The sequence below is a fragment of the Octopus bimaculoides genome, chromosome 1, assembly GCF_001194135.2.
Source record: "Octopus bimaculoides isolate UCB-OBI-ISO-001 chromosome 1, ASM119413v2, whole genome shotgun sequence".
NCBI lineage: Eukaryota > Metazoa > Mollusca > Cephalopoda > Octopoda > Octopodidae > Octopus > Octopus bimaculoides.
In genome coordinates, this window is record NC_068981.1 from 125,235,616 (window position 1) to 125,262,464 (window position 26,849).

The 26,849-nt window shown below is 33.7% G+C and overlaps 2 protein-coding genes across 5 annotated transcripts in view; one reads left to right on the forward strand and one right to left on the reverse strand.

Moving 5' to 3' along the window:
* Nucleotides 1-26,849, reverse strand: part of LOC106873822 (glycosaminoglycan xylosylkinase) — a 419,531-nt gene that overhangs the window by 89,608 nt on the left and 303,074 nt on the right. The gene's annotated exons all lie outside the window — the stretch shown is intronic.
* The window catches only part of LOC106878725 (potassium channel subfamily T member 2), a 747,999-nt gene continuing 739,629 nt past the window's right edge, over nucleotides 18,480-26,849 (forward strand). The window contains exon 1 of the mRNA XM_052970033.1: nucleotides 18,480-18,908. The gene's annotated coding sequence lies outside the window, so the exon portion shown is untranslated. The remainder of the gene's footprint in view (nucleotides 18,909-26,849) is intronic.

The window sequence follows — 26,849 nt, forward strand, 5'->3', positions numbered from 1 at the left end:
GTACCTTTCTGTTGAAGAGCGTAGGCTTGAAACGTAAAAGACTTTCTCACCTTCCCAAGCGTTAAACTAATACACCTGTTTGTTGTTTATACACTTGTCTTCGTCTTTTGTTTTTCTGTAAATTTCAACCATATATATATATATATATATATATACATATATATATATATATATATATATTTATTATCATACCTTACATTGGATTTGAAACCTAGTAGTTTTAATTAGTTACCAAACCTGCTTGACTATTCTAAAGGGTATATTAAAAATAAATTTTTTTATTTTTTTTAGGTCTAGTCCATATTATTTATATAAGCTTGCTCTCATCATTATAATTTCTTTCTACTGGTGCCTTCGTTGATGTTTGTGTGTGTTCTTTACCCTGAAGAGGGGGTTATCACTAGTTTGTGTTCTATTGTGCTCTAAATACGGTGATGTACCCCCGAAATGGCCATAGGTGTTTCGTGTTTGTATTCCGACCTATATTTGTAATCCTTTGTAAATGATGTTAAATTATGGATTGATTTTACCGATGTTACTTGCTGGATGTTAGTTTAATGTATCGACTTGTGTGCCTTGACTTTCTTGGACTTAAATAACGTTGATGGTGAAATATGGATTTTACTTTGTTACACATTGAATGTTGTGTTATTATGTCGTCCCGTGTACTTCGGTATTCCTGCGTATGAATTACGAAATTGGATTTTACCTGCTAAATTTGCTGTCATGAGGGAAGTAATGAACTTTCGTACAATTTAAACTTAAACTTCTTTTATTAGGCATTAATCTCAACGATGAACTATTTTACTACATTTCCCTATGCATTATTTTTTTTTCTCTATATTATTTTTTCTATATATATATTTTTTTATTCCACTATATCTGTACCGCTCTATAATATTTTTTTAATCACCTTTTAATCACAGTTTATTTATTTATGTTATTCTATTATATTTTTAATCGATTTTATTCTTATGTATAAAAATTTTGACTTCCCTTTGCTAATTTGGTTTTGTGGTTTATGCTGTACTTCCTATATGTGGTCATTGGTGGGCTGTGGCTTTTTGAGTCGATGACCTAATGGTTTTATTCTGCAATTAATTATATATATATATATATATATATATATATATATATACACAATGGGTTTCTTTCAGTTTCCATCCACTAAATCCACTCACAAGACTTTGTCAGCCTGAGATTATAGTGGAAGACACTTGCCCTAGGTGCCACACTGTGGGACTGAACCCAAAACCACGTGGTTGGGAAGCAAGCTCCTTACCAAACAGCCACTTGCTCTTACTTTTTCCATACAGCAGTTCTTTTGTTGTCAAAGTTTATGGGTAATACCACCCTTCTTTAGATTAAAATGTAAAAAGAAAAAAAAAATTTCCCTACGGGGAAGGTCCTATAACACATGTGGCCTACAAACTGTATGTTGTGAAGTTTATCTAACACAGTTATAGAGCAGCAATAGAAATATGATAATAATGATGATGACAAAGGTGGTAGTGGTGGTGATGTCAACAGTGACAATGAGTAACTTGGCAACATTCTCTTCCTTCTAGAGGGAATACAAATACTATATAATGATACCATGGCCAAGATATCCACCATTCATGGCAGTCAGCCAAACACCGTAGCTAATGTCAACATGGTGAAATGACCAACCAACAACAATTAATGATAATGATCATTATTAAGTAACTGTAGGTTATATGAACTTTCAAATTTTGTCTTTGCCAACAGCTTTAATAAAATATGAGTAACATTCTAGTATTCAACAATATACATCAATGTTTCTACAGACAATATAGAATATATGTCATTGGATGTCTGCTAGCAATCGATCAACAGTTTGGTCATGAATGATATAATCTTCCCAAAATACTAAGCTACTGTATTTCTAGGCTTAAATCCTAATTCATCTTAATTCTGCTGGACTCCAAAAACATCCAGAATTTGCTTCTATGTTTTAACCTACATTTCTATGATGCTGCAGAGACATTTTCAGGTTTCTGCATAAAGATAAATATATATATATATATTTTTCTTTCTTATGTATGTTTTCTTATTTATCTCTTCATTAATGAATCATTAAATTGAAAATATTTCTCTGTGAAAGGCTATGAAATCCAACCAGCAATCTGAGGAAAAACAACAGAGAAAATACCAAAGACCATATGAGGGGCATCACTTTTCCACTGTGTCAAGTAGCTTCACCTGCTGCAGATGTCATCACAGCTGCAGATCAAGAGCACGCCTTGCAGCCCACATGCAACCCTGCAAGAACAGTCAACATCAACCTACAACAGACAGCTGATGATGATATGTATGTATGTATGTATGTATGCAAGGGAAGGCTGAGAGAGAGAGAGAGAGAGAGAGAGAGAGAGAGAGGTGGGGGGGGAAGAGATCAAGTTACAAATCTTTGGTTAACTCTCATATCTTTTTGCACATGAAGATACACACACACACCCTTAGTTGTTTCTTCAGCACTATTAAGTGGAATTACTTAGTTTGAACTACTGAAAATGGAGCAACACAATATTTCCCTATCCAGTCCCCATGAATCCTCATATATCCTAGATACCATTGCAATAGATATATCCTCTCATTTCGAAATGTCTTCAGTATATTGTCAGTTATATATTCCAGATTCAGCTAAAGTAAATTCCTTTGATCTCATTTGCTGCTCTGTCTATCACATTAATTACACTCACTATAGACATTTCATGCTTGACATTAACTTTTTATGTTCTATATGATATACACTCTAACATCTGCACATAAAATGATTTCCTTTGTCTCTGCTAATGGGAAATATATGCAAGTTTTAAAGCTGCCAAAAGTACTTATACACTGTAATGAATTGCACTATAAATGCATCCTAAATGCCAAAAGCCTTTAAAAACATTGATATTTATACCTGGTTTCAAGATGTTCAGTAAATGCGAAATAAATCTCACTACTATGGATAACATTCCTGGATAATCTGGTACCTATTCTTGACATCTGAGGCAATGCAAAGTAAAATTTTCTGCTCAGGAACAAAATGAAATGCATGCAGTGAATTAGATCTCATGCTCTTTGTGTAGGTAGTGCAATACCTTAACCACTCAGTAACTGTGCATCACAAAAGCTATTTTTCTAAGATGTCTACTAGATAGGGTATTTTTTTTTTTAGATGAGTGATTCAAATCACACCTTGAATTAATATTATGTATAGGGACAGCTCCTCGTAGTAAGTCAGAGCAGTCTTAAATTTTTTAGTTTGAAGTAATATCCAACACAACTTCTCACAATTGTGTGTCTTCACTGAAAGCTTCAATCAAGTGAGCATTTGGTAAAATGAAAAAGGAAGAAATAGTTAAGACATGCGCATCATTTAGTAAATGGATTGAACTGGTAAAGAAAGTAAATGGTGGTCACACTGAACTGAAATAAGTGCTAAACATTCCACAATAAATTAGCATAAACATAAAATTTGCAGTGTTTGATTTTTCCAAGTTATACCAATTATAATAAAGATATCTAAATGGTCCCAATTTACCTGTTATACCCTGTGTATATATTAGCAACTGAAGCATATTAATACAGAGAGATAATTTTAATCCCCACTTAAACGTAAATATTCAGTTCTAACAAACTACACTGCAGTAGATACCATGAGAGAAACTTTTCTGTCTGGCTTTTGATGCAAAATGCACTCTTGTTTATATCACTAGTGGGGTGACAAATCCCTGCCATCTCCAGTGCCAAGACCACCAGATCAAGTGATTTTGACCTTCTTTGGACTTGTCAATAATAGAGTCAACTGCTAGAGATAGCAGTGACTCATCTCCCCACCAGCAATATATAGAAAAACATTGCCAGAACAGGCACTGGTGTCGTGATTAACCAGTGAGCTTGTTAAAAAGGAATATATTAGCGACAGAGACTGTATTAACACAGAGCGATAATGTTTGCATATATTTATGTGTATGTGTATGTATTATATATATATATATACATATATATATATATATTCAAAGCAGTGATCAATGATTTTTACGAAACTGGTATGCTTTTGAATCTCTTTAACAATTCACAATAATGACTTTTATTACTTTTATTCCTACCTCAGTTCATCTAATTGTATATATCTATCATTACTTTTCATTAAAAGCCTTTACTTTTTTTGATTTCCAATGTGCATTTTCGCTTATTTTTCTTCTTACTTTCCCCTAACATTTCCACATGTAGTTTTTATTTTCTTTTTGTAACATATTTATATATATATATATATTTCTGTTACTTGTTTCTCTTATTAGATTGCAGCCTTGAATTTTAGTCAAATGAATTGACTCCAGTACTTTTTTATTTTTCAACTTGAGACTTATATTGTCACTCTCTTTTGCCGAACTGCTAAGTTACAGAGATATAAACACACCAAAACCAGTTGTCAAGCAGTGACAGGCGGGGGACAAACACACATGCACATATACAACAAGCTTCTTTCAGTTTCCATCTATCAAATCCACTCATATGGCTTTGATAGACCCACTGCATGGCACCTTGGGTAAGTGTCTTCTACCTTGGGTAAGGAAGGTAAATAGTAGCAAAGTATTACTAAATTTGTAGGTGTGCATATAATTTGGAGAGTCTAAAATTTGAATCAATAAACAGTCATAAATTGTGTGACAGTAATAGATATTTTTAAATTTATGGGTTATAGACTTCAATAAAGCTAAAGAAGAAAATAGTTATGCCATAAATTTATGAGGTTATATGAAGTTATATGAAATTGGAGAAACTCTAGAAGTCATAGAATCATAGTAAAATTAATTAAGTTGACTGTAGATTATTGTCAATGAATAAAGAGTATAGAGAAAAACCATCATTCGAAGCAGTAATGAAAAAAATGAGCAGTAGGTTATAGATATCTTGATAATATTATGATTTGAGCTGAGTATATGAGGTTATAGATGATGAGGTTGAATACACTTCAATAATTATATAAAATTGTACATTAAATTGAAAATATTAAAATGTAAGCCAAGAAAAGAAAGTAAAAGTAATCTATGAATTATTGAAGTTGAAGGCTATGTATACCAATATCAGTTAATTGTAAGAGAAAGAATATAATCATTTATTGAAGAGCTAATACACAAGGACATAACTAATATGGCCTTATATATATGAAGAAAATATAAATGTGTAAAAATGAATAACATAATAAAGTAATGAAGGAGATGAAAAATGCACAGTGGTGAAAATATATATACAAGGGACATATAACTGCAGATATCTAATAACATCCCAGTTAAGTGCCAAATGTGTTGAAATATGTTTACATTTCGAGATTTTAAGATATAATCAAAAGAAAATGAATTATGCATCACCTTTGAGCCATTAAGAATATTTCTCAAATACATAAACATGCAAGGAAAACATAACCTAGGAATGACTTAGCTTTCACTTTGATATGTGTACACTTGATAAGTGTAACACATATCAAAGAATATATAAATGAAGATATAAGATACATGGTTATGTATATTTACACAACATACACTGACAGATACACATATATGGATATGTACATATACATACATACAAAAAAAAATAGACACACACACATATATGGCCTACGTATATACTTACATACAACTGCTTGATGGCTAGCGTTCGTGTGTTTACATTTCTGTAAGTTAGCAGTTCAGCCAAAGAGGCTGACAGTATTCTAATGGTCTCTTTGGCTGATTTAAAGAGAAAAAAATAAGCACTGGAACCAATTCATTTGAATAAAGCTCTTCAAAGTAGTTCATGACTGCAGTCCAATGATTGAAACAAGTAAAAAAAAAAAATAAAATAATCCAGTACATTTTCTTTATTAGCATCATTCTTTCTAACTACATTTATTATTTTACATCCATTTGTACATTTTCCTATGATTAGTATTTTGTTTTATATTCAGAGATTTCAATATGCCTGAAGCAATTATGCTTACTGTTAAATACTCCACCTGTTTATAACTTGTTTGCAAGCAGAATTAAATGATTTTCTCAGAGTACAAACTCACTAGCTATATCAGTGAAGTTTGAACTTGGGATTACAGAATCAGTCAAGTAATACTTTAACCCCACAACCATTGTGCTTAATGCATATTCTTATAGAATTTCAGAAAAAGAGAAAATTAAAAAAATATATATATAAAATCAAGCTATTTTGGGAAGTAAAGTTTGCAAGTTTTAATCTGTTTATTTCGGTGAAAATTAGAAATTATTTATATAATCTTATTTAAAATAGTATATATCAATTGATGCTCAAAGCAATTCTTTGATATTTATATAATCAGGGTAAATATTGTTAATGTAGACGAAGTTTTATGTAACAACACTACACTACTTCACAATAAAATGATTAAAAAATACATTCATTTTCTCAATGTGTTTTTCATGGAATTTGCTCAATTCAGTCACTATCATCATAACCAACAACAACCAACACCAGCAACTGCAACAGAAACAGACAAGTGAGGAGCCTCCAAATGGTTGCTTGACATGCTAAAAATATTAGCCAAATTCCCTCAAATCACATTCTATTGTCTTAGAAAGGAAAAGCATGTTTGACTCAACTTTTGCTTGAAAATGTGAAGCCTTTGTTTTGGTAAAGATGAGATTTAAGGATATAGTCTTCATCACAATTGCAAAGAAAAAGAAAAGAAAAGAAAAAGGGTGGTTCTTTGAAGGATTCCTGCTTTTGTTAAAAACTTAGTCAACCATCTGTGCTGTATGAAAAATTTGATGGATTTTCACACATGATAGTAATGGCTTGACATTTTCATCCGGTATACAATAGTTCAACTGGATATGTAACACGACCATTCTATTAACACTACCAAGTCAGGGCAGTATCCTGACTAAAATATTAGAGGAAACAAAGACCAACAAAAACCAAACCAAGTTAGCAATTACAAACAATTCTATGCATTATCCCAATGATGGGAAGGAGAAGGGGAGGGTATGACAGAAAGGCATATATCTATACTTGCAGAGATATATACTAGAGTTTATAAGGCATTTTTGTAGTTTTTGAAGGTTTCCAAACTGAAGTATCTCAGACACAAATACCAAACTAAGAACATCATAAAGTCCTTTGCTAAACTAATCAATTGTTAAGTCTAAATGATGGTATCTAATGTAAACAGTAGATTGCTAAAACATACATATGTATGCATTCCTTTTGATTCCTCCATTTCTGATAAACTGTACAAGAAAATTCTCCAACTTGGAGAGCACATACCATTCCATGTAGGTTCTGTTATATATTCATAGAGTAAATTAAACATGTTAAACTGTAACTTATTTTGTATCAAAAAACTAAAGTAAAAGCTAGAGATCACACTGCTTTGACTGCAAAGCAACAGAAATTGGTCTGATGTATCCCAGGACATACTGGATGATGACTCCTGTCATTATAAATCCAGACTCACTCATTCTTTTCAAATATGCCTGGGAATCTGACTTTGATTTGACAGAAGACATTATACTTATTTCTTCAAGAGCATCTTTAACTTGATCACATTTAACAAGCAAAGTACTAAGTGAGTCAACTCTTGACAACCATCTCATTTCACAGAGAGTTGGTATGCCTTGCCTCATGTTAGAGGCAATAAATAGCTCTTCTGTATGTACCTCAAGATCACTCAACAATCCAATTAGTCCCTTCCGGGTAACTTTGGATTTCAAGATCAATTTTCTTTGGTGGCTATTGTTGAGAAAAAAGCTCATATCCCTGAATGTACTCATGAAATTTCTAATAGCAGGAACATCTTGGCAGGAACTAACCACTACAAGGTTGAGGCAATGGTTTCTGCAAGGGTGAAATATTTTGCTTGTGGAAGAGTGTCTTTTATGAGTCTTGACACACCACAGACATCACCAGCCATCACAGGTGCTCCATCAAAGCCTTTTCCTCTCCACTAGCTTAAATCAACATTCCACTTCCTCAGGTTGGTCACCAGTGCCTCAGTGATTGATTGGGAATTTGTCTGCCCAAGCTGTATAAATCCAAGAAAATCTTCAGTTACCTCTTTGGTTCCTCACCATCTTTGATCCTGATATAATGTATACAAACTGATAGTTGCTCCATTGTGAATGCATCACAACTTTCATCAGCCATGATACTGAAATAGTCAGCCTTCATGGCTTCATTAATGATTTGCCTCCTGATGGCCTTTGCAAGACATTCAATCAGTTGATTCTGGAGAACAAGAGATGAATATGTGGCATTCTTTGGTGCATTTTCCAGAAAGGCTGCAAATTGAGGATTTGCTTTCCCCTTAATAAAAAAGTTGAAATTACTGTCTTCCTCATTCTCTTTGGACCAGCTTCCTCTGAGTGAAATTCCTCTTTTTGCAAGGGAAGTGATTACATCAAGAATGTATAAATGAGCTAATCTGTTTTTTTCAATTCGCTGAGCATATGAAAGATGTTCTGTGATTGATTTCTTTTCTTCTTGGCATATCATCAAAAATTCATCAACCATTTTCATTGCTCCTTAATGGGTTCTGACTTTTCATGACGAGGTAGAGACCACAAGCATTCTTCCAATCCTGGAATGGTTTGGTTACAAATTCAGGATTGCTCATATCTTGGGCAGCAAAGCAAATACACACTGAACCAAAAACAGCATCCAGTGACTTAGAATACCTAAACCATGGAAACTTTTCTTCCCATGTTGGAGAATACCTTCTGTTCTGGTGATTCTTTGGGTGTGTAAACTGCTTTGGTGGCTTCCAATTCTGCTGAAGAATGATCTTACACTCATTGTTCCCTATAGATGCTTGACTTTTTGAGATGGTTTGTATTTGTAGTGTTGAGATGCTAGATGTCAGAGACTCATTGCTGGTATTACTAGTTTCAGGTATAAAAATATTATTTACATATATTTATTCATTTTCCCAACATGTAGTTAGAGATGCAGCAATAATTCTAGTGGCAGTGACAAGTTCGTTTGCTGGTTGGTAGTTGATAGTGTTGAAGATGTTGTCTGTCAGTAGAAAGAGAAAGAGTAAGGAATGCGTGATGCTGACTAGAAAGGAAGAAAGGATAAAGGTGACATCATCTTTCTTGCAGCCGAAAGCTTCTCTTTTGTGTCAGCTAAGACCTAGGAGCAACACTTTCCCTTCGCCCAAGAAGAAAGATGATGCCACTTTTATCCTTTCTAGTCAGCTCCATGCATTCCTTACTCTTTCCCTTTCTACTGGCAGACTGTAACTTCTACACTATCAACTACCAACCAGAGAACGAACTTGTTGTCACTGCTACTACAGTTACTGCTGTATCTCTAACTACATGTCAGGCAAGTGAATAATATATGTAAATAATATTTCTTCCTTCTTGGTGTTGATTCTTCAATGTTTACTGGTTGCTCTGACGCGAGAACCAAAAACAAGAAAAGCATGTAATATGCAACACAGGCAGTAAACAAAAGTGAAGTAGAACAGTGTGGTGACATTGAGTAGAGATGACCCAGAAGTTGTTGCTCTTTGATTACTATTGCAAACAGCAGTAGCTTTCTTCAGCTGAATACACGTTGTTGATTGATTAAAATTACCCAAATATGACAACTTTAACATGAAATAACTTCTAAAATATGAAATTTTGTCAAAAATGTTGAAAGTAAACTGTGTTCAGCATGAGAAATTAAATCAGTATACGAAGTTTCAAACTGCTTAGTTAAAAAAAAATAATTTTAAAATCTGTGAGCGAAACTGAAGAGGTACTGTAAACCTCTCACTGTCATTTGGCATTTGTCGTGATGATTCTAACTGGGAAATATCATGGAAAACATATTGGAAATGAAAAGTCCTTATGTGTTTTCTATTAAATAGATTTTCTATTAAATAAAAAATCATCCAATTAATAAAATATCAATTAACTTTGTAGGGGACTACCCAAGGAACACCCCAGTAAATTTTTCTAACATTAGGCCCAATAGTTTCAGAGAAGATTGTTAAGTAATTTGTTCAAAGAATGGTAAACAGTTGCTGAATCAGCACAAGTTAAACAAACTACATAGAGGACCAAGACTGGTACTATAATAAAAATCTGGTCCCATTTGGGCCAACAGTTTGAGAGAAGTCATTTATAGAAAAAGTTGATGAACAGACGATGGATAGGTCAGTAATAGATAAGCTCTGCTGACAAAAGGCCACAGAGGAGGAACACAGTCCAGGTTTTAAAGGAAACAGCTTGTTTTACCCTTTTTCAGTATGTTAAGGATACTTACATGTTTGATGGTACTCGTTTGAAATAATCGCATATTTTTGCATGTTTACAAGGAGGGTCCTTCCAAGTATACATCCTGTTAAGTGTGATGTTGAGCAAATGGTTGCAATCCAAAACCTCTCTTCCTCACCCTACTATAAGGTGTGTGATCTCACAGGCATTCCCAGGCAGGCAGACAGTCATGTCTAAAAATAGCCTACAGCCAAATGGCCAAAATACTTGGGGTCAGGAAGTGTGAGAGAACATTCAATAAGTAGTCACTTTACATGCTTTATCTACCACTGTGAAAGATCATTCATTATATTAGCCTAAAACTAAATTTACTATCTAAAGTCATTATTATTTATTGTCAACTCCTTGATAAAATCAAAATAACACAAAAACAAATATTTTAACATCCCATAATTTTCAATACTAAGCTCACTTTTATCATCAGTTAAGGAAAATCAGAGGTGGCAACTGCCTCTTCTGCGTCAGCCTGGCTACAGCCCTGCAAGCATTTTAGAGAAAAGCACAAATACAAGTGATATTTGGATTTTCTGAATGTTACTATGATTTTTCTAATAACAAGGATCTGTGATAGTGTTGATCTGTGTTTGTGAAAGTTGTTTTGACTCTGCTGCAGAATAGGATGAATACGAAAGGAAATTCTATTAAATAGCATACAGTTGTAGATGTTGAAGACTAGCAGTAAAAGTGTAATTCCTTTGTAGCTCTGATGCAGGTAAGAATCACCATTCTTTGGTAGTGGAATAATTGAAGACTTTGAGGAGACTGTTTATTTGTTTCCTTTAAAAACCTGATTACAGATTACTCACAAATATTTGTGAAAGAATGAACCCTTCCAGATGATGGCTGGAATATTCTCTGGACCTCGTAACTTGGTATTTCTGAACATTTTTGAGCCTCCACTATGGTTAATGAGCCAGGCCAGATCAACAGGCTATCTACTATTTTGTGGTTGAAGAAAGAATCGTTGTCAAGTTTGGTGTTATTTCAAAGCTCTGACTTTATCAAAACACAGCGAAAAGTCTTGAAATTAGGTATCTAAGTTCTGGCTAGTGGTTTATCCAGAGTATAGATCACTGTGGAAGAGCTATTGTTACTAAGTTCCCTCAAAACTGTCCAGGCAGCAGTTTGCCAGCTTTCACTATTTTACAATTGGTAAACAATAATTTTGTGGGTTATGGATTTCCAATGGGCCAGTCACTAGTTCACTGTATATCTGACAAAACAAATTTCTCAAGAGCTTTTGTTTGTAAAGCATCAATTTTCCTGTTTTCTTGATTATATTTATATCTTTCGTTGATATACATCAACAAAAGATACATACATGTAAGTATGCATGCATGCACACACACACACACACATTAAGTATATCTACATATATGCTGTTTCTTTCAGGAATGTACTAAAAACACAACATTTCTATTTTTTATCAAATTCTTTTGTATGCTTTTGTATGAGTTTTTGATGATGAAATCAAAAATTTTACTATTCCAGACAAACTACAAGGAACTGTATGAAAAAAAAAAAGGAAAAGAATTTCATACAAAAGAGAAAACAAATATACATTCATATATAAGGGTGTTCAGGTTAAATTTGACAGTTTGCATAAAAGGAAAAGAAAGCAGAATATCTCATCCTAAGATAAAAGTATTTTAAAAACTCAAAAAATATCAACTAGATCATGACTTGGAGAAAACAATTTACTTAAAGTAGTAGTCCTCAGCTTCCTCAAAATAACTCTGGAACCTGGCACATGTGTTCCTCATTGTGTCGCTGGGAAGATCTCCAAACACCTCCATGATTTGGACCACCAGCTTGGCCTTGATATTACAGACAGACCAGTTGGTGTCTTTCTCAACTATGTCCCATGCATAGTAATTCATGGAATTACAACTGGGGGATTTAGAAGGTCAGAAATTTGGACCAGTGAAGTATAGAAATTCTCTGACAAACACTTCTGACTCTTTATGGAAGTATGGCAAAGAGCTGAATTCTTCTGCCACACATATGGCCTTCCTGCAGCAACCCTCTCCAGCCAGGGTTTGACCAGTCTCCAGTGGCTTCACATAGCCATCTGAATTGAGCCCAAGGCCCTTTCCAAAGATGTGGGCCAGCATGACGTCATCCTCACTGGAGATACACCCAAAACCCATCACAGTTTGGGGGAATTTGGTTTTCATGCTATGTAGGACATCACATGGATTGTAGGCAAGTCACATGTTGTTCTGGGTGTTATGCAACTGATCCTGACAAAAGTTCTTTTCATCTAAGAAGAATCTGATCACCCCTGGCTCAACAGGATGCATAAGCTTGTTCAGGAACTTCTCTGTCTTTGTCAAGCAGAGCTCCCTAACATCGACTGTCAGAACTTGTCTCTTGCAACTCTTGTATGATTGGTAATGAAGGTCCTCATTCCGAGCCAACTACATTGTGGTGATTCCAACACCTATCTCTCTCATCAAAGCCTGTATTCCTTTATTTGAATCTTCCATCACCTTGTCCTGCAGTTAGTTGTTGAGCGAATTCCAGCATGCTGACATAGTTAGAACACCTAATGTGTCCATTTCTATTAGCCACAGCTATCTATGCCACATCTTATAACCTTTACAGTGTTCATAGAGCATTGAACAGCAGTCATGATATTAGCATTTTGATACCTTGGATCATCATGATACAGTTAACTCTTTTCTAGTATTCAGATGGCTTACAGTCATCTAACTTTTGCTCAACTACAATTTTAATTGTTATGCTCTCCAATGCTATTGATTGTTCACTGATACATGAAGCTGATCTTCAAAAACAATGACAAAAAATTGTCAAATTTAGCCTGAGCACCCTGTGCGTGCACGCACACACACAATACATATAAATGTGTATGCAAATATATGTGTGTATTCATGTATGTATATAATATATATAGTGTAATTGTTGTTGTGTGGTTAAGAAGCTTGATCCCCAACCACATAGTATCAGGTTCAGTCCCACAGTGTGATACTTTGGGAAAGTGAGTGTGTCTGTTTATACCCCACCACTCCTTGACAACCGCTATGCAGCTATATGGTTTTGGGTTCAGTCTAACAGTGCAGCACCTCCGGCAAGTGTCTTCTACTAAAGCGCTGGGACAACCAGTTCCTTGTGAGTGAATATAGTAGATGGAAACTTTGTGGAAGCCCATCGTACGTATGCATGTATATATGTATGTGTGTGTGAGTCTTTGTATTTATATTTGCCTCTCACCACTGATAGCTAGTGTTGGCTTGTTTATGTCCCCATAGCTTAGCAGTTCTGTGAAAGAGGTCAATATAGTAAGTACCAAACTTAAAAATAAGTACTGAGGTCAACCTGTTTGACTAAACACTTCAAGGAAGTGCTGCAGTATGGCCACAGTCAAATGACTGAACCAAGTAAAAGGTAAAAAGTATATGTGCGTGAGTATGTATGTGTGTATATGTGTGGGTATGTATATGTATAAGAATATGAGTAGTTGGTCAAAATACAATCTATATATAATTCTTTGCCTGTCTGTTCACTATGCATTCTCAAAAGGCTCAACCAAATCAAATCAAATTTTACAAAGTAATAGTATTACACCACACAAATGTCAACATATTTTTTTTTCTACTTTGATTAAAACAATATAACATTTTATAGAGATAATTTTTCTATAGTCAACTATACTATAGGACATTTTATACCACGATGACAATGACGACGTCATATTTTGCATATAAGTGTGTGTGTGTGTGTGTTTCATGTTAGATATGTCATTAAACACACACACACATTTATACATACATATACATATGTGATGACTGACATGCATTCTTTGTGTCTGTCTGCCCTATGCATTCTCAAATGGCTTGATGACAATGTCACATTTTGTACATGAGGTGTATGTTTGTAAGTGTATGAGTGTGTATTTGTCTGTGTGTGTGTGTGTGTGTGTGTTTCCACATTAGATACATTATTAAACACACACACACACACATCTACACATACATATACATATGTAACAACTGAAACGAATGAATGTATGTTTGTGTGTGTCTCTAAAATTTTTTGTCTCTCTGTTACCTATGCATTCTTAAACAGCTCAACCAAATCAAATCAAATTTTACACTGCCCCCAAGTGTCAACATGTAATTTTTTTTATTTCGATTAAAACAATATAACATTTTAGAGAGATAATCTTTTTATGGTCAACTATAGTACAGGACATTTTATACCACAACGATGATGATGTCACATTTTGTGTATGAGTGTATGAGTGTGTTGATGACTGAAAAAAAACAATGAGGTGAAAAGCTATGTATGTCTGTGTGTGTCCGTCTTACTGTATGTGAGTGTTGTCACATTTTGTATATGAATGTCTATGTTTCTGAGTGTGTGTGTGTGTGTGTGTGTGTGTGTGTAGCTCAGTTTATGTTTCTCATTCTACAGCCACACCAGCAATCCAATGTCAACCCTTCACTTCTGCAACATTTCAACAGTTCACTTCCCCATTGTTGTTTCCCATTGTAGCCCATTTGTGGAATGTACCCATTTACGTACAATATTTCCATTACACCTACATTCATTTGACTGTTAACCATACGATGGGTTAAGTTAGATGAAGTGCCAACTGCTGCAAAGGAGAGTATATCCACTGACAGCATTGCGGTGCATTCAAAAATCACTTACCTACCAATCCCAATTTTCCATGGCAGGTTAGGGCCTGGATTCCTCCAGATAGATGCCTGACATGTGACTTAGTCAAATTAGCCCGTCATTTACTCCACAAATGTTTTGTTGTCAATGCTTCATTTTCCTGTATCACCTGTTTCAACATAACTGTAATATATATATACAAACTATGCTATTTTGATCCTGAGCAATGCCGGGTATCTCTGCTAATTTATTATAAACAGTTAACTACAAAATAAATTACAGTAGTAACAATTGCTCAATATTAAGATAATTTCTTTTACTAAATTGAAAAAAACGAAAACAAACCACTTAATGAAAGCTTTAAAAATAGTGAATGATTTCAAGTGAACAGCAATAAAGAATATTTAACATGAGATTTAAACACTTTTTCTTTTACAAATTTTGCTGAATGGCTAATTTTCCCAAATAATAATTTCTAATTTTGGCATAAAGCCAGCAAATTCAGGGGAGGAGAAAAGTTGATTACATCAACCCCACTGATCAACTGATACTTATCCTGTTGACCCCAAAAGGATGAAATTTTGCCCGTTGTGCAAATGATTATGCCAGATCGCTGCCTCATATAATAAAAGTTTTATTGCCATTTTCAAATATTAACTGAAAAACATCAAATTTCAAACCAACTGTAATAAAAGCCACAGAGGGATATTAACATAAACTATACTGGTTTTTCAGACTCTAAACATCAACATAAAATGTGCACACAGATATCTTTTGCTTGTTTCAGTCACTGGGCTGCTGCCATGCTGGAGCACTGTCTTGAAGGGTTTAGTTGAACAAATTGAACCCAGTAGTTATTTTTGCAAAGCCAGGTACTTATTCTATCTGTCTCTTTAGCTGAACTGCAAAGTTATGAAGACAGAAACAAACCAACACTGGTTGCCAAATGGTGGTAGTGGGGACAAACTCAAACACACATATATGTACATATTCACATATGCAATGGGATTCTTTTAGTTTCCATCAACCAAATCCATTCACAAGGCTTTGGTTGACCTGAGGCTGTAGTAGAAGATACTTGCTCAAGATGTCACACAGTGGGACTGAACCCAAAAACCATGTGGTTGAGAAACAGACTTCTTACCATGAATTAAAAGAAAACGATGATAATTTTTTTATAAGGGATGACTACATAACCTTCCCTACTTTAACCTAAATTCCATATGCTGAATATTTGTGCTAAATTGATTAACTGTTGACTCAAACAATGGTTACTTAGATGTATTGTTTTCCATTCAACTATTTTCAATAAATTTACACAAAACCATGAACATGTATGTGTGTGTGTCATATATATATATATATATATATATTTCTATATATATATGTATGAGTCTGCATGTATTTACAGACACATTCACACATAGACATATGCACACATACATGTGTGTGTGTGTGAAAATATATATAAACTATATTTTATGCACAACACCATGTTGTAAAGCAGAAAACTGTAATCAATCCAAAAGAAGCCTCACTATGGGTGAATTAAGAATGTAAATACTACTGCTCTATTTCAACCTTTGCTTTTTCTATTTCTTTTGTTTTGCTTCACACTCTCCACCCCCACCTTTTTTAACTCTTACTCCCATCTTTTGTTCTTACTTGATTCTTTTTTTTGTCTCCTCTTTTCTCCTCTCTTAACTATTAATCAGACCATTCAAATCCAAGAGACCCCAGCAAACGTTGTCTCCAACTGTTAGCTAATTCAAATAAATCCACTCAATCTATGTAAATTTAAAGCAAATTCTAGGTATGGATATTCAGTCACTAGAGGAATAGGTATAAGAAACTTTGAGTAGTGACTCACACAGACATTATCTTATGCATTTGGTTTTACATGTTTGCACTTTTATCACTTCAAAGTATTCTCCATTTGAAGTAATGAATTGGTCCAGACACATTTTTCACTGCGAAGTGATTCCTTACTGCTACCTCACTCACATCCTTAACATCCTCTCATCTCCTTGTAATTTATTGCTCTATCATTCATGCTACCCATATGATGATGGGCAGTACTTACGTGTCTTCAGTCCCCATCTACTTTTGTCATTATCACTCTGCATCTTGCTTAAGCGAAGGCTCCTGTATAAGAATTGCACCACATCTGTGCCCAATATATTCTACCTTAACACTTTCTGGACTGCCAGTCATCACTCACTCTCTCTTGGCCAATTGTTATTGCTACCAATCACCTACTCTTCCTATTAGAAACCCTTTTTTCTTAGCTAAATCTTGCATCCTTCATTTACTCATCTTGGTTCTTCACTCATTAATGTTTTCTATCCACCTTCTCAGTTATACTACTTTGAGAAATAAGGACTCTTTATTCTTAAGGTGCATAAAGACATCCCCACTTGCGCTGGTGCCATGATAAAATGCACCCAGTATACTCCGTAAAGTGGCTTGCAGATAAGTGACAAAAGTCATAAGTTTGAGAGGACACTTTAGTCTGGTCTTATCAAGGACATGACAAACTCACTAGTTCTTGTCTCATGATGAAATGCCCCCAGTACACTCTGTAAAGTGGTTGGTGATAAGAAGGACAATTGGCCATAGAAACCAAGTCACTAATGAAACAGAAATAAAATGTATAGTGACCCCCAGCTCCCAATAATAACAAACCGAGATCGTGATGACTTGTTCAACATATGGAAAGCAAACACAAACTGATAATAATGATGTATGTGTGACAGTGCGTGTATTGAATATACAAACGCACATATATATGCCTGTGTGTGTCAATATCTATACACACACACACACATATATATATACACACATACACATACACGCACACATATGTGAATACATGAATATATGTATAATTCTTTTATTCTTTTACTTATTTCAGTCATTTGACTGCAGCCATCCCATATATATATATATGCACACATGCATGCATATATATATATATATATATATATATATATATATATATATATATATATATATATATATATATATATATATATACATACACATAAATATATGTATAATAAATATACATGGTACACACACATACACACACACATATTTATACACTCATATACATACATGTGTATAAATGTGTGCACACGCATGAGCACTTATAAATATCATAGTGTTTAATTAAGATATTAAGAATTCCACCCAGAGATTCTTTGAATGGCACTATTACTAGAGGAGGAATAAAAAAGTCTCCTGCTATCAACTCTATCAACTGGCCAGCTCTAACTAACTAAATACTACTACTACTGCTGCCATTGTAACTACATCAACCTATGAGGCAGCAAGTAACTTTATACCAGTCAACACAGAAATGAGATAGCACAACAAACAAAAACAAAACAAATGAAGCACTGAACACTGCATACATCAATCTCCCTCCCTTTACACAAACACATGTGTGTATGTGTGTATGTGTGTGTGTATGCATATATGTATGTGTGTGTGTATATATATATATATATATATATATATACATACACGACACCACACACACATGTACCTGTATACAACAAAAGCTACAAGAAAGTGAACTACATTCTAACTACTTATAGTCTGACATTGATTTGTTATTTGGAGTAGTAAACCCACTATTCCAAAACAGAAACAAGTAGAATCAGTCAATATATATCTCACGCTATCATTGTGCACACGTGTTTAACTTTTATTCATATATAATATCTTTCTGTTTATTTATCTATCAATATATATATGTGTTTGTGATATATATACATATACAAAATATATTTATGTAATATATAATTATAGAGATGGAAACATGTATCACTAACTTACTAGAATATTGTTCCATACTACTGCTTATGATATAAAGAATTAAACAGCATTTACAAAAATTCTAAAGTGTGAAATTTTCGTTTACTCTATAACATTTGGATTTATATATTGTTGGTAATTCTTGGAAGTTTGGTAAGTTTTCTACTTAATTATTCACTTTTTTATTTTTATCTTTTGAGATTTCAAGGAGTAAGAAAAAAATGCATAATCTTTTTGTGATACTGATTTGTTACTAAGATACAAAAGTTACTCTCTCTCTCTCTCTCTCTCTCTCTCTCTCTCTCACACACACACACTCATACATACATATTGCCCTATGCATATATATGGGGAAATGGGAATGATATTGTGTACTGATGACACCTCTTTTTTGTGTATTTTTTAAAATATTTTAACCAGGAGGATTAGAAAATCTATTGGACCTCCATGGGTCCTCTGAAATTTATAATGGTCTAAGCATCTGTTCTTTGTCTCTGAAACCCATGGTCCACTACATTTTTGAAAAGTCAAGCAGAGGTGTGAAATGCTTACATAGCCACTATGATTTCTTACCACTTGGTAGTTAGTTTTAGACCACCTCATGGTCCCACAGATGAAATGGAAAAGGCGTTGCCTTGGAGGATGGCAAGGGAAATGTGCTGAAATTGGTCAGCAAGGAAGGGAATTCTAGATAGATAAGTTCTAAAGAGGAAGACTGACCAGTACTTAATGTGAGTATGTGTAAGAGAGGGGACCAGAATATAGGTGACAAGAGAAGAACATACAACAAATGTGTTAGATGAGAATGGGTGGGCATTGTAGTTCAGTGAAATAAAGAATCTTGTAAAAGTGATAGAACAGGCAGGGTGAGGGGGCAAGAGATCTTTGAGCCAGAGGTTGTAATGCGTTAGTGAGTGAACCACTTGAATACGCTTCTAAACCAGGAATCAAAAGTTGGCTTATTCACTCATCTTGACAAAAATGTATGTGGCTATTGGGATTTATAAATAAATATTTGCAATTAAAACATTTTTATGCAAAAGCATCAAATAATCAGTTTTCAAAAACTAATTTTCTTTCATAAGTAATGTAGATTATTCAGATTTGCTATTAGTTTTTGTAGTTGTCGAATAATAGTACTCCTAAAATAATATGTCTCTCAAATAACACACACACACACACACACATATATATATATATATACACACATATGTACATACATGCATACATATATACATGCCTGAAGGTACATGGCCTAGTGGTTAGGGTGTTGCAATAAAAATCATAAGATATCAAGGTTTCAATTCTCAGATGTAAATGGCTAACTCTGTGATGGACTGGGGTTCATTCAGGGAGAGTATTGGTCTGCTGACCTAGCCAGTGAGGATGACATCATTCAAAAGTGACAACAATACAAGAAAGCATACTGTGATCATCAGTGTATAACAACATCCAATACTGGGCGATACAATGATACACATACACACACACACACACACACACACATACATATATGTGTGTATATATATATATATATATATATACAGACACACACTAGCCCTTCATTCATAATTCTTATACAAAATGGGATTTCAATATAAATTGGAAAATGAAGAATTATATAAAAAAATTTAGTTTTATTGATAAATTGGCAATATTGTTTAATGTTCTGAATATCTTGGGGCAGTTTTTCACTTTAAATATGTATGAATTAGAACTTTTGATTTCTAATCTCAATATTTTATGAGCACCTGAAGGCAGCGATTGGGTAGAATTGTTAGCACACAGGGAAAAATGCTTAGCAGTATTTTGTCCATCTTTATGATCTGAGTTTAAATGCCACCAGGGTCGACTCTGTCTTTCATCATTTTGGGGTTGATAAAATAAGAACCAGTTGAGCACTGGGGGGGTCAATCTAATTGGCTTAGCCCACCCCTGACATTGCTGGCTTTGAGCCAAAATTTTAAGCCGATATTTTACTAGCACCTAAGACGGTGATCTGGCAGTATTGTTAGCACACCAGGCAAAATGCTTAGCAACACTTCCATGTGCCATGTGCCAAAAATTTGAAACCAATAGTTTAGTAGTACCTATTTTACAAGAAAAAAGAAAAAAAAAAAGAAGAAAAAAGCCACTGACTAAATTAAAACAAAGGCAACACATTCTGAAATTAAACTTTCCTTCGAGTTTACTCACTACTTATGAATATTTTAAGGCTTACAGAGTCCATTTCAAGGTAGAATCCAACAGCTATTATTTTTTTGTAACAGTAGTATACAACATGTGTGTGTTTGTGTGCAGAGATAGAGAGAAAGAGAACAATTGGAGATTATATATATATGTATATATATACACACATACATACTTATATATTTATACATATATACGTACGTGTGTGTGTATGTGTGTGTGTGTGTGTGTGTATTCCAATAGCCAATAATTTTTAGTTTTTCATATTTATGAATGCACAAAATACAGGTTGTGTAAGTTAATCAGTTCCTTAGCTGTACTGTTGTCAACCAATGTAGACAATATATACATTCTGCCAAGTTCAAGTAGGCCTTTCATCCTTTTGCGATTGATAAGTACTAGTGGAGCACTGCGGTCGATATAGTGGACTTATCCTTTCCCTAAAATTGGTGGCATTGTGCCAAAATTTGAAACTAATATAATTAGTACTGTAATGATGATGATGATGTTGATGATGATAAACTAGTGCAAATACTGTAATCTCCTGATATGGGACAGTTCCTATAAGAGATCAGTAAGTTCAGATAGTGTAAGGAGTGAAAAAAAAAAAAATTTTTTTTAAATAAATAAATAAAACAATGAAAGTTTTGGGCTCTTCATATAATTTTGAAGAAGGTACAGATAACATTTTTATTGATGAACAATTCCTCAAATTCATTATTTCTTGATGGGCAAAACTATATCAATTTTCAATCCATAACATGGGCCTATGCCTCCCCACCCATTGTTAAAAATATAAACTTCTGATTGATGTGACACCTGTTGTTAAGTACAAGCAATAAGAATAATGTAGTCTGATATATTGGTCTATTTTGGTGGCTGCCACAATAGGAGGTTAACAAGTAGCAGGGCGGACTAGGTCAAAGCACAACAGTTGTTGTTTTCTGTACTTACTGTTAATGATGACTATGACAGAGAGAGAGAGTGATGATGATGACAATGGTAATAATGGTGGTGACAACAACAATAATGATTACAACAGTAATGGAAGTGGTGGTGGTGGTGGTGGTGGTGGCCACAACAATGGTGATGATGATGATGACAATAACAACAACAGCAGTGGTGGAAGTCATGATAATAGCAGAAGAAAATTACACAATAAATCTTGGATTTGTATAATTACAATAATAGTCAGACAGTAAACTGCAAGGATTCTCCAATGAGATCAATTTTCCCTCTCACAGACATTAAGTTTACTGTAATGCCACCTAAATGACAGACTATCTAATGTGCTAAACCAAAATAAAAACAAATTTGTACAGTAATTCAACATCTCTCCTCTATCCTATTTGTCACCTAAAGCCAGCAGAGGATAAATCACTGTGAAAATATGAGCTAAATATTGATTTCAATGTTCAGTACTAGGTCAAACAATTGTAAAGAAGAGGACACAGTCATCTGAATCAATCTCAATGAATTACTGGTACTGGTACTAGTACTGGTTTTATTACACCTTAGGGCAGTGGTTCTCAGCCAGAGTCCATATGGCCCTTGGGGTTCACATAAGATTTTGCTGCTAAAATTTATGCAGCAATAAACTGGTTATATTTCTACAATACACAAAATATTCTAACAATTTTTAAATAGAATTCCAAATAATATTTAACTATAAAAATATAATGAGTCTTTTTTAAACATTGAATGCTTATTAGGGTCCAGAAGAGTAAAATAGGAATCAAAGGAGTTCATAGGCAAAAAAAGGTTGAGAACCACCACCTTAGGGGATGAAATTCATAGTTAATTTTGATGAGATTTAGACTCAGAACATAACATGGCCTAATTACTGCATACAGCTTCAGGAATACTTCTATCACTCTACCAATGTTACTTAATCTAACTATTCAATTGTTATATACCACTAACAGTACTGAATATAATACCTGAGCAGTTTATTTCAGTGTTTGACTTTATTTTCCTGTTTTTCTGGGAAAACGAAAATCAATGTTGCAAACCAATTGATTTCAAGCCAAATGATCAAAGTAAAAAATAAACATAATGGGAAAATCTCCTTTCATATTTGAATAATGATCAGTTTTGAATTCTGTAAACAGTCAAAAGAATAACTATAAAGCTACTTTACTAGTGAAAGAAATTTTAGTCATGTAACTTTTTTCCAATATACATACATTTATATATATATATATATATATATATTACACACACACACAGATGCACAGGGTATTCCCAAAAAGATGTATACACACATTGAATGATTATAAAGTCATTAGAGTTTGTTAAAATGTATCTTTTTTTTTTTTTTAATTTAACAGAATCTATAGACACAGTTTAATTATTATTTTTTTTCTGTGAACACCTGTTTTCAAACTGATGACTACTATGGTCCAGGTACAGCTAATAACACAAAGCAATGGAATCACAAACATCAAAAAACAATTCATTTAGTATTGATGTGTACTTTCATTCAATGACTGCCCCAAATTCATAGACTGGTAATGGTTTTATACAGTAAACTTCTTTTAGGTATCATCATGAAAAAGACAAGGGGTGCAATGTCCAGTGAATATGCAAGGCATTCTACAGAATCTATTTGTCCAATCCACCAATTTGACAAAATCCCATCAAGGATTACTATGGTCATGTGAGGGTACCCCATCTTGCTGGAAATAAACTCCACATCTTCAAAGTCCTCTTGAATGCTTGGCAGGACAGATTGTTGCTGCAAGTTCCAAGTAAATGGGACCAGTCACAGTACCATGAAAAAGAATGGTCCAATTAATCTTTTTGATGATAAGCTGTTCCATACTGAAACTCCTGGTACATTATCGAAACTTTCTTCCCTGATATGTGGATTCTCAGGTCCCCACCATGTTCACATGTGACAGTTAACTGGGCTCTGCTAACAGTATTCCTGTTAAAAAAATCCCTTATATTTACTCTTTGATCTATGTCAACATCATGTATACTGACCAGTCTATATATACATACATTTAGATATATATATATATATATATATATATATATATATATATTACACACACACGTACACATGCACAGGGTATTCCCAAAAAGATGTATACACACATTGAATGATTATAAAGTCATCAGAGTTTGTTAAAATGTATCTTGTTTTTAAAAATTTAACAGAAGCTACAGATTAAACCATAACAAACGAAAAAGTTGCCAAAAAAAGCACACTTCATATCATTACAGGATGCTCAAAGATCAGCTAAACAACAAAATACTTAATATAATGGATTAACTGGACATGCAAGGAGCATAACCTAAACACTGTTGTGATGCACATGATGAAAGATAAGTGCAGAGCAACAGCAACTGACACACTATAAATAAGTTATGTCTCTATTGAGGCTACCATCAGAACATAGACCATACAAAAAAAAAAAAAAACTTGAAAGTAGAAAGGAAAACAAGCTTGTGCTGCCACACTTCACCATACAATAAACCACTTCACATCTGGGACAATGGGTCTATGAATTGCACCTGTTCATTCCAATAACTACCAGCAAACCATACATGTTTATCCTTGATCAGGACTGATTTAAAGATAAATAACATCTTAATCATTACTATTACTATTTGAGTGACCTAAATAACCAAAAGTTCCAACTATATCTAATGAGATATCAATGCACTTCATAGGTTTCAGTGACATATGTTTTTTTTAGACTGTTTCCTGTAACAAAGTAATATTCATGGATTCACAAATTATGTTAATGCTTCCAAAGAAAATACATATTTTCATAAATTATTTCCATATGATAAAGCGAAATATTCATCTGAGAATGGATGTTTGTGAGTAATCCAATGGTCAAATTGATGAATATTGTTGAGAGGTTTAGTGCATGTTTATCAGCTGGAGTGTCTTGCCATTGAACTTGGTGAGCTCATACAAAGAAACAGTAAATGATATTTATAAGTGGTATTTATTAATAATTAATAAGGGTTGAACCATCTAATACACCACTTAATTCTTGATTAAGAATTAAGTTGTGTATCAGCAATACCAGTGATGAGATATGGACCCATAACTTTTCAGCAGCATTTCTTAAATTTTGATAAACACACAGGCAAATATTTGATATTTTAGAATTTAATGAAATGAATTAAACAAAACTAGAAATTTTCATAACTATTAGATTTTCAGTGAACATACAGATGATTCCATGTGTCATTAAAAAGCAGGACTACCTTCCAGTGATAACGTTTGCTTTTTGACTTACACATAAGAATTACTGTATATTTTCTAATGACTTCTGAAACTGAGGCCAATGTTACATCTAAAAGAGAAAAATTAAACTTGCAAACATTTCAGTGAAACAAAAATTAAAGGTCAATTATTGAGTTATTTGCCCAAAATGTCAATCTCTTTGTAAAATGGAGTTTTATTCTTTCATCATCATAACTTATATAAAATCAAAAAATATTTTTCCTGTCTTTCTCTTTCAGTTTACATCAATTTATAACTTCCATTTTATTCTCTTACATATGGATGTTTAACAGATCAGTATGGATTCATTTTCATTTCCCCTGTATATTTAACTACCCTTGCTGTGATTTTTTATGCCTACATGTCTTCCTTTATATATGGGCCAGCCCTGCAAACACTAATAGCAAATATTACACACAAAAAGTTAGATGTTGTGTACATACATCAACTTTCATAGCTCAGAGTCCTCATCTGCTTACTGATAGTCATACAATTATGCTTAAATAGTTGATTCCCTGCCAGTCTATCCATGAGTCTTATTATATCTGACATGCATCAACTGACTGCCAACAAACCAATATGTATATGTGTGTATGTAGGAGTGGAGTTCATAGGTGCAAGAATGTGTGTTGTGTGTGTAGCTGTACATATTCCATTAATAGGCAGATAGTAAGATAACACAGCACTCATATTTACCATAATATAAATTGGTATATACCTGAATTCTGCATTGTTCTTGTTTGTCATATAAAAAGAATACTATCAAAGAATTGTTACAAAACTGTGTGTGTTTTTATGTGTATTAAAGCAAAACATATAAACTGTAAGGAATCAATTTAAAATATAAACACTATTACTATCAATATATGATCCCACAAAGTTTAGATCAAAAAGATCAATACACATCTGGAGCAGACTCATAACTGGTTCAAATTCAGAAGAAGGAATCCTCAAGTATATTACTATTAGACAGAGGTAAAAAAAGCCTTGTATACATAGAGATATAAAAACTCACATAGCGAGCTATTTCATACAATCTTATAATGAAGCCTCTTTGACCTATTAGATATAGCAACCAAACCTCCCTCTACTACACCATTCGATCTTAAAAAAAAGAAAAAAGAAATTCTCACTTGATATAGTCTTAGATACATTGTATCAGGAACAAAATAACAAAAAAAAAGATGATCGTGGTTGGCATGCTTTGGTCACAAATTTCTTCGATCAATGATAGACTACATCTAAAACAATAACAACATTTGCAAGTCTCACAAATCATATCAGAGTATAGTTTATGTCTTTAACAAAATCCTCTGTGTGTGCGGGCGCACGTGTGTAAAATGGAATTCTACCTCCAGTTTGAAGAAGTATATGCCCTTTGCCATTAGGGTTTGACAGGTTGTCCATAGGGCTAAGTGCCTTATGGCTGTGAAACCATTGATCACTCTATGACTGGACATATACTTAACCGCTTATAAATACATTACTGCTCTATGCTTTAGAGTGTGCTTCTTTCTCAGACCTGTGATATGCTGACAACGATTATATATATATATATATAAATATATAATTGGCACTTTGTTGATGACAACGATGAAGGCGCCAGTTGATCCAATCAATAGAATGGCCTGCTGTTGAAATTAATGTGCAAGTGG